We start from the raw sequence: 10,724 nt of genomic DNA, 5'->3' as shown, positions 1-10,724 counted from the left end.
AGAGTAGCTAGATGATGCAGCAGATAGACCAGCCCTGAAGTCAGGAGGACCCAAGTTCAAATCCAGCCTCAGACACTTAATACTTTTAGCTGAGTGACTCACTTAACCTCAATTGCTTTAGAAGGAAAACAAACAAAGTTGGAGGTAACACCTCATTCATACCAGATTGGCAAATATGACAGAAAGGAAAAGAAAAATGACAAATGTTTGGGAGAGAATGTGGAAAAATTGAGACACTAAAATGTAGGGGAGTTGTGAAGTTTGTGAACTGATCTAGTCACTCTAAAAAACAATTTGGAACTATACGTAAAGGCATATAAAACTACTCATACCCTTTGACCCAACAATGCTACTTGGTTTGTCTTCAAAAGAGATTGAAATAAGAAGAAATAATTGTATATATACAAAAATATTTGCAGTAGCTCTTTTTGTGGTGGCAAAGAAATGGAAATTGAAGAGATGCCTATCAATTGAGAAAAGGCTGAACAAGCTATGGTATATGATTATGATGAAGACTGTTATGCTATAAGAAATAAGATGATTTTAGAAAAACATGAGAAAACTTATAAGAAAAAAAGTAAATTCTGAGGATTTTTTAAAACTTTCCTTATTTTTCTTGGAGTTTTTTTGTCTTGGCTTTTTGTTTGTTTTCTGGCAACATGACTAATATGGAAATATGTTTTGTATGACTCCACATATATAATCTATATAGCAAATTGCTCGCCTTGTAGGGGAAGGAAGGAAGAGTTTTTTGAACTCAAAATTGAAAAAAAAAAGAATGTTAAAAATAGTTTTAAAAAAATAAAACGGAAAGAAGAAAAGCTTGGTGAAAGCTATCACCTGACTTGGGTAGGTCTTGAAAGGAGAAGGAACTTAAATTGGGGTTGGGAACAGGACTAAAACAAGAGATTGAGTTTGATTGGAATGTAAAATATGAAAAAGAGAGCAGTGTGAAGGCTGAAAAGGCAGTTTGGAGCCAGTTTGTGAAAGACATTGAATGAATGCCAAGAGTTTAAATTTTGTAGGAAAATGGGAAGATTATTGAAAGATTGAGTAGAATTGTGACATAACTGGTACTTTAGCTTATGAAGAAGGATGACATAGTTGGAGGGATGTAAAGTTGTTTACATTTTCCTTTCCTTCTCTCACAGATGGTGGAAATAGAATCCGGACATTCAGTAATAAGTAAATAAGAGTTCTGTGTAAGATGAATTTGAAGAGGGATAAACTGAAGGTAGGAAGAGCAGTTAAAGGAATCTAGAGAAAAAAATAAGAGGAGGAAATTTTGAAGGAAAACAATCTTTATTATCTAGAATCTACTTCCAAACTTTATGGGGGGAAAAAGATTGCACAAAAAAGAACAAGACTAAGGGATGGAATATACTTAATAAAGAAGACAAGAAAGTAGTACATAAATCAGTCAGTCAAAAATCTTTATTAAACATTTATTATGTGCCAGGCCCTGGGACAAATAAAACATAAAAGGTAACTAAGAAAGGTTAATTAAAATAAATTGTTAAAGTAAATTATAGGTAAAAGAAACCTGTAAAACAAGAAGTTAGTGAGAAAAATTAAAGGAAGTATGACCAAGTATAAAGCTACTGGGACAAAGGGAAGTCTGGTGTAGTTCTCAAGAGGTTAAAAAGTGACAAAAAGTTGTAAAATTCTTAAGGAGATGCTTTGGAGGTGAGATGTAAATACTTATGATCAGACCAAAAAAACAAGACCGAGAATCACTATCAGTAGAGAGAGCAGAGAACAAGTTGCAATGCCTTGAATTAAGTTTCCAATGTATGTATTTCTTCCCCAGCCAACTGATGGGCTATCACTTATGTTCCAATTATAGGTGGTTCTCCCTTATAGAACAGAAAATGAAACATTTTGGAATGCCTCTCCATCCTTTAGGTTATCAGGAGCAATGAAATGTTTAATTTCATTAAAATCCAGAAGTGGGACTTCCCTACAGAAAAGGTGAAGGAGAGACAGGATCTGAAGTGATTGAAGAGAAATTTGACCTTTATTAAAAGGGTAGAGAACAGAAGAAATACAGATGGAAAAGGGAAAGGAAAATATACTATTGCATACTTAAAACTTAGAAAAAGATTTGAGGTTCTTTCTAAGTAGGAAGTTACTTCTTATCTTGTAAAGAATGATAAATTCTAAAGCCACAGACACAACAATTGAAAAATTGTAGATGGGTACATCTTTAAAATGCTGTAAGGGAATAAGCATTTATAAAGAATCTATCACGTACCAGATATTGTACTAAGCTTTCTTTTTTTTTTTTTTAACAAGTATTATTTCATTTAATTCTCATAACAGCTCTGAGAAGTGCTATTATTTTACAGTTGAGGAAACTAAAGCAAAAAGACCTTAACAATTTGCAGAGGGTCACACAGCTAGTGTGTGCAATCAAATTTAAACTCAGGTCTTCCTGCCTATCCTGGAGTGTACTATCCATTTCTCCACCAGCTTTCTTTAATCCAGTAGCGGTTACAGGAAGAAAAAGAGAAAAGTAATGGTGGTTGGTGATTTCATACTTAGGGATACTGAGGCAGCTATTTGTCAACCTCAAATGATGAAAGATCTGTTGTCTTGCTGGGCACATATCCAAGGCATGACAGAACCTCCCAAGACTTGTCAAACTGCCTGATTACTAACACCTCTGGTGATTCACGTGGTCACAAATGATACTGCCAGAAGGAATCAAGAAAGTATTTCCAAAGATTCCATTGTCTTGGGAAAGAAACTGTAATCTAGGGACTTAGATTTGTGTTTGGTTCATCGTTCCCTTTTAAAGGTAAAGAGGAACAGGAGTGAAAATTTGAACTGGCAATAGTTAAAGGATGTTGTCTGAAGACAGAATTTGGATTTATGGACCATACCACAAATGAATCACAACCTCCTGTAATGGGATGGAATACACATAACAAAGGCTGGTTTAAAAAAAGTTATCTACCAGACTCATTTAATCCTGATTATCTTTCTCCCCCCACTCTCAAAAAAGAATTAGTTGGAATCTTGAGTTTTATTAATATATAGCTTCCAGAATTAAGGAAATAAAATAGTCCTTTTTAATATGCTCTTTTCAAACATCCTTAAATTCATGGCATTTGAGGATTGGTAAAAGGAATTGGGGAGATAAGAATTTTGTTATTTGGGTCTTAATGTGTTTGAGTTATGTCTATTACATTGGGAACAGCTTTAATTGTTAGGAAGATTTTTTTTTATATTGAGAATCAATTTGTGTCTCCGTGATTTTCAAACACTATTCTTAATTCTTTTTTTCTGGAGCCACGAAGAACAAGTCTAATTAATGGTAACCCTTCAACTAACTGAAGAAGGCCATTATGCCTTTAATCTTTCTTTTCTCTAGGCTAAACATTCCCATCTTCTTGAATCAAACCTTGTGTGATAGTCTCTGGTTCTTTCACCATTATGGATGTACCCTTCATCTGTTGCACTAAACTATACACAGATTGACTAGAATGGGCAAGATTTTGAAAGCCTGGAAGAGACAATTTTCTATATACTGCCTCACACATTAGATATCCAATAAATGTTGAATTTAATATGTTAAATGCCAAGGTCACTAAATCACAGGTAAAAGATTTTAGATGTCATTAGCACAACTTATACTTATTCTACTCCCTTATAAGTGGTCAATTAAAGTTCTGTTTGAAATCTCTCAGTGATACACACCTGTCAGATTGGCTAGAATGACAGGAAAAGATAATGTGGAATGTTGGAGGGGATGTGGGAAAACAGGGACACTGATACATTGTTGGTGGAATTGTGAACACATCCAGCCATTCTGGAGAGCAATTTGGAACTATGCTCAAAAAGTTATCAAACTGTGCATACCCTTTGATCCAGCAATGTTTCTACTGGGCTTATACCCCAAAGAGATACTAAAGAAAGGAAAGGGACCTGTATGTGCCAAAATGTTTGTGGCAGCCCTGTTTGTAGTGGCTAGAAGCTGGAAAATGAATGGATGCCCATCAATTGGAGAATGGTTGAGTAAATTGTGGTATATGAACGTTATGGAATATTATTGTTCTGTAAGGAATGACCAGCAGGATGAATACAGAGAGGACTGGTGAGACTTACATGAACTGATGCTAAGTGAAATGAGCAGAACCAGGAGATCATTATATACCTCAACAACGATACTGTTTGAGGATGTATTCTGATGGAAGTGGATCTCTTCGATAAAGAGAGCTAATTCAGTTTCAATTGATCAAAGATGGGCAGAAGCAGCTACACCCAAAGAAAGAACACTGGGAGATGAATATAAATTGCTTGCATTTTTGTTTTTCTTCCTGGGTTATTTATACCTTCTGAATTCAATTCTCCCTGTGCAACAAGAAAACTGTTCGGTTCTGCACACATATATTGTATCTAGGATATACTGTAACCTATTCAACATGTAAAGGACTGCTTGCCATCTGGGGGAGGGGGGTGGAGGGAGGGAGGGGAAAAATAGGAACAGAAGTGAATGCAAGGGATAATGCTGTAAAAAATTACCCTGGCATGCGTTCTATCAATAAAAAGTTATTTTTTAAAAAAAGAAATATCTCAGTGATGGATGTGCGCATGTGCTTATGTGTGGTGTATTTAAACCAATTATCTGACAAAACAGCCCATTTATTCTGGAGATGAAGACTTAGTACCTTTCTTCTAAGGATCACAAAACAATTTACATGTAGTAATCAATTAGATCTCAAAATATGCATTACCTCAACCCAACAGCTGAAGTAGGGCAGTCACCATTTAAACAACACAGGAAGTAAATAAGAGGTTAATATTTTATCCTTATCCTTTTATGTTAGGATGCCAATGTGTTGTATAAACATTAATTAAGACTCAAGACACCCAGGTGAGGTAAGCATTTTTTCACCCACTAAATAAATGTAATCACCTCAGGCACTGAACCCTACTAGTTGCTGGAACAGCATTAACTTTACTCTAAACAACAACTAAAGGTAGGAAGTGTAGCATTATGTGTACAAGAGATAATAATGCTTTACTTCTAAATAGTACTTTTAGTCTAAGATTTTTAGGCCACATTACAGACACCAATTAGGCACCATTCCTTCAAATGACAAGTCCTTCAAAGCAGTTAGTAAAAACATCACCAATTCATCTGAGACTAAAGAATAATTGCCTTATCCACAGCAAATCTGAGAGCTGGGCCATAGAAGTACATAGACTTTGCTGTAACACAAACTATAGGGGAATTATATATGTATATATGTATGTATGTGTATAAATATCTATCTTAAATCCATCTCTCTCTCTCCTCTAAAACCTCCAACACTTTGGTGCAACTCCTCATCTCATCATCTGGCCAAACACCTAGCAAAGCAAAACACCTAGTGGTGGGTCTGCCTATCTCAAGTCCATCCCCACTCCAACCCATTCTCCATTCAGACACCCAAATGATTTTCCTAACACAGATCCAATCATGTCACTACCCTACATGGTTCCAGTTGCCTCCATGACCAAATACAAAATGCTCTGCCTGGCATTTAAAGTCCTTTATAATCTAGACCCTTTTACCTTTCCAGTCTTCTAACACCTTATTCTCAATACATATTCTTCCATCCAGTGACACTGGCTTCTTGGCTGTTTTCACCAACAAGATACTCCATTTCTCAGCTTTAGGTGTTTTCTTAAGCTGTCTCCCATTTCTGGAATGTTATTCACTCTTCCATCTACTTGATTGTCTGACTTCCTTTAAATTCCAAATAGAATCCCAAACAGGATGTGAGAGTGATGAAGGCAATGTGTCATGTTGAGTGCTGGACTGATAATAGACTTATCCTCTCCAAGTTAAATATTCAAATGCAACAAAAGCAAAGCTTCCAAGATGAGACTACTACCAGAAGACTTAATGTCAACAGATTAAGTGCAGCTTCAATCAGGAAGTTTGTTGCTTACTTGGAAAAAAAGCTGAGCCAACACATGGTTGGCAACATTGAAGCAGAAAAGGAGTGGGTAGTTATCAGAGATTTGGTGTACAGCACCATATTTACTCATCAGAGACAGAACACTCACAAACATCAAGACTGGCTTGATGAAAATGAGGGGAAAGACAGAAACAAAAAAAGAGAACTCCATAGGATTTACCAGAAGGATATCTCATTATCTCTAAGAAGGCATCATTTAACCCCTTCAAAAGTAAAGTGTAAACAAAGCACAAAGATGCAGGATTCTTGACTCGGTAAGAAGGAAGATGAAATTTAATTTTACACTGATAGTTACAATCCACACAGCTTTTATGATGCCTTGCAGGCTACTTAAGAGCTAAAGACCTACAATCCATCCCAACTACTGGGTACTGATGGAGCCACATTGATTAACAATAAATATATGATCCCAAAGAGATGTGGTGAATACTTCCATAATGTTCTCAATAGACTCTCATCAAGTATTATTGAAGCCATTGACCATACACATCAGGTTGAAGTCAATCCCAATTGAGTAGATTTTGAATGCCATTAGGCTCCTCTGCTATGATAAAGCACTCGATGCAGGTTCTATTCCAGTTGAGATTTACAAGGTAGGGGATCTATTGTTCATGTAAAAGCTGACTGAAATTTTCTGGGTTATATGGCAAGAGAAAGTTATTTCCAAGAGTTCAAGAATGCCTCTATTGTTCATCTCTATAAAGAAAAGGATAATAGATTGTCCCATGACAATGACAAAGTTTCTCTCTTAGTTCTTGCTGGCAAGATTCTTTCCAGTGTCATCCTTAATTCATCCTGGAAGATGGTCATCTACCAAAGAACAGCTGTGGTTTCAGAAAGGGCCAAGAAATAAATGGTGGTTACAGTGTTTGCTGCTTTACAACTTCAGGACAAATGCTGTGAATAGAACAGAGGTCTTACAAACATTGGTCTATATGAGCAAATCCTTTTATACTGTCAGTTGTTAGGACTTGTGGGAAATTGTGTTTAAAATTTGGTTATGCCAGTTTCATGATGGCATGCTTACATGAGTTCTGGATAACCAACAATGCTTTCACTTTTTCCCAGCCACCAGTAGAGTAAAGCAGGATTGTGTGCTTGCTCCTATGGTTTTTTTTTTTTACCATGTTTTCAGCAATGTTGTCAGACACCTTCAACAAGGACTAAAATGGCATAAAAGGTTAGCCACTATACTTATATTCAACTTTTTAATGTGAAAAGTCTATAAGCTAAGACTAAAGTGGAGGGAGAGTTAGTACTTGATTTTTTGTGTGTGTGCAGATGATTATGTACTCAATGAAGCACAAGTATGAATCAGTTTTCTATTTTGCTTGTACAAAATTTGACCTAACAACATGAAGAAAACACAGGCTCTCCACCAAGCTAGTATCATGCCATACATACATGGACTTGTCAATTACAGCACATGGAGGAATTTTGAATACTATGGATAAGTTCACTTACAATAACCTTGAAACTATACTTTCCAGAAATGTCCACATAGATGATGAGATTGGCACATCTATGGCCAGAGCTACCTCAATGTTTGGGAGATTCCAAAGGAAAGTGTGGAAAAGAAGAGGTATTAGACTGCCTACCAAACTGAAGGTCTACAGAGCTGTTATGCTGACCTTATTTTGTGTGCCTAGAGAGTATATCAGTGTCATGACAGGAAACTGAATCACTTCTCTCTGAATTATCTTAGGAATACTCTGAAGATCACCTGGCAGGATAGCGTACTGGACACTGAGGTCTTTTTTAGAGCTCAATTGCCAAGCATTAAAATTCTATTGCAGAGAGGCAGCTCTAATGGGTTAACCACATTGTTCAAATGCCAAATGTTTGACTAAATGACTATTTTACAGAGAACTCACACATGTACTCAAATGGAAGTCAAAAGAAGTTTTACAAAAACACTATGAAGGTCTCTCAGAAGAACCTTCTATCAACTGCATAACCTGGAAGATGACAGCAAAAGATTTCCCAGTACCAAAACATACACTGTGCTCTATGAGCAAAGCAAAGTTACAATAGCTTAAAAGAAATGAGATACTCAAATTTTGCAACACTCCCACTCCAAATGTTCATATGAACTAATTTTCTGCTATTAGTCTATAGTCTGTTCAGCCACAGTCACTCACATTGTACCTTGACTCCAATAGACTGATGTCTAATAGAAAATGAAAGGATAATGATCAACCAGTCAAATCTCATAGGAAATATTTCCCCTTACTTCCTATTTACCTTGTTTGTTCACATTTGTTTGCTTATTGTCTTCCCCTTTAGGTTGGGGGATTCTTTACTGATAAAGGCTCTCTTGCCTCTTTTTGTATCCTCAGTCCTGGCACATAGTAGGTACTTAATGTTTATTGAGTGATTTGTTAAAAAAAAAAATGTTAGGCCAAAAGAGGGATAATTCTTGGTTAGAGACCCTTCCCAATGTATCTGAGTGATTTTAGAAGCATACATTAAGAGTTGAAAGGAAGCCTTGTGTCCATCTAACCCTGCCATTTTATTTTACAGATCAGGAAATTGAGGCCCAGGAACTTGCCCATAGTCACACAGATAGTAAGCATCAAAGATGGAATCTGTGGATATCTGAGTAGTTTTAAGGAAAATAAGTCATAAGATAAACAATTGGGATAATGATGACCAGGAGTTGATTATCTATGAGTACCTTTTGCTGGAGAAGCTAGTGAAAAGACCACATGTGAGAAGGCAATGAGGTAAATGGTGTTTTTCTGTGTGAATAAAGCCTTTAAGATGTATAAGGAACTGTGAACATCTTGGCAGGGAAATTGGGACTGTCATCACTGCTAAATTTATTGTCTATTTTATTGTATTATATTGTCTATTTTATTATTAATATAACTTTCCTTCATAGTACACTATGGCAGTGTAATTGCCAGGATACAGCAGAGTACATGCCTTAGCCAGTTGAAGTGGGACAGACCTAAATAATAACCTGGCCCTTCATGCCACAAGTCTCCCTGATGCAAAGGTTACAAGAAGGTAACAGCTAATGGAACATGAGACTATGGGAGGGGTTAGAGACATCTAACTTGAGCTGCTAGAGTCTAACTCCTAAGGTAGAAAAGGCTTCAAATTACAACAATTTAGATTCACTTGATAGACTTATTAAAGGAGACCTCTGGGAACATTTGTAATCCCAGACATAAGACTGATAATAGCATCATAAAACGATTTTTCAGATGAGAATGTTTGAGTAAGCACTATCCTGAAGGCAAGCCGCCTAGCAGGATGGATAGTCATCAGGAAAATGTCTTAATTCCTGAGCAGTCTTATACACGTATTACTTCGTATAATGTTGATTATAGGTGGGTTATAATGAGTTCCATTTAATAACCTGTCTATAACTTTTTCTGGGTTACCGAGGCAAGTCACAATTTCAATTGTAAAAGTCATACATAGAAGTCCTTCTGATACCCAGGTATACCCGGGCAAGTCACTAAACTCTCAATGCTTGACAGCACTCCAACCGAAGAGAAAATGCCAAACTAAAAGTAATTCCCTCCTCCTTGAGATCCTTCATCAATAAAATCCAGCCCCCTGAACCCTTTAAGACTATGTTAAGCACTAGAAATAGTTAACTCTCTGAGGGATGGCAAAATACATCTCTTGATAGGAAGAGGCAAACAAATAGAAGGAAGCCTCTTTTTTCTTTGGTGTTACATGCTGTTGCCTCTAGGTCCTAAGCCAAACTGCCATCCAGAGAAGGTTGGAGACCAAACGAGCTCTTTAGAAGACGGTGGCTCCAGTGGGAGTTTTCACAAACGTCTTCTCGCCAGCGTATCCTGGACGCGGGATATTGCTTTTACCCAGTTGTTGGCACGTTGTTTCTCCTGTCAGACTGTACATTTCTTTCGCCTTTCCTTTCATCCCTCCCGCTCAGCACAGTGACGGGCATTTACATGCTAACTGGACTCCCCACTGGACAGACTAGTTATTTCTGAACTATCCGGCTCTCTTTATAATACGAGATCGCCTTTAAGTCAAGGCTGTCCATACGCATTTATTATGAAGCGCTTATTTTGTGCTGAGCCCTGGCAGTGTAAAGCAAGGGACGGGTGAAGTTCCCTGCAAGAGGCTCTATTTCTGCGGAGGAGACCACAAGGTGTCCATGGATAGTGGCCAGCTCCCTCCCAGCTCTAAATATCCCAAGGACTCGGATCAGTCCCCGGGGCAGGGAGGGCATTCCGAGAGGGGCCCTCGCCCCGTCGGTCCCTGCCTTCCCGGAGGGTTCCCGGAAATAAGGGCTCTTTCATCAGGACTAGTCAGGGTCCTTGGCAGGAAACAAAGACCGCAGTCGAAGCGCCGTGTAGCGCACAGAAGAGCAGGTCCTCAAGTACGAGGGGGAAGCCCATCCCGCCCACGCACCCTCCCATTGGCCAGTACGAAAGACGCGGGGCAGTGCCAGTTTGAACGCGAATAGCTCATAGCCGCGCAGGCGCATACTGCACCGGGGAGGGCACTGGCTTGCTGAGGCGGTGAACGCGGCCCCAGCGACCAGCGCTGCTAAGGGAGACCCCATTGGTGGGTTTGGGTGAGGGGAGGGCGAGGGACGCCCAGCAAAGCTCTGGCCCACGTGATTGGCGGGGGCCAGGGGGCGGGGGCGCGAGCCTGCCTCCGGCGCTGCCCCAGCCTCTGCCTCGGTGCTGGCCCCCGGAGCGCCGCCGCGGCCCGGCCTGGGGGCGGGGCAGCAGTGCTCGCTCTGGACCGGAGCCCGCCGCC

This window comes from Antechinus flavipes, chromosome 4 (assembly GCF_016432865.1).
Source record: "Antechinus flavipes isolate AdamAnt ecotype Samford, QLD, Australia chromosome 4, AdamAnt_v2, whole genome shotgun sequence".
NCBI classification, from domain to species: domain Eukaryota; kingdom Metazoa; phylum Chordata; class Mammalia; order Dasyuromorphia; family Dasyuridae; genus Antechinus; species Antechinus flavipes.
The sequence above is the reverse complement of the archived record's forward strand: the minus strand, read 5'-3'. Positions refer to the sequence as shown.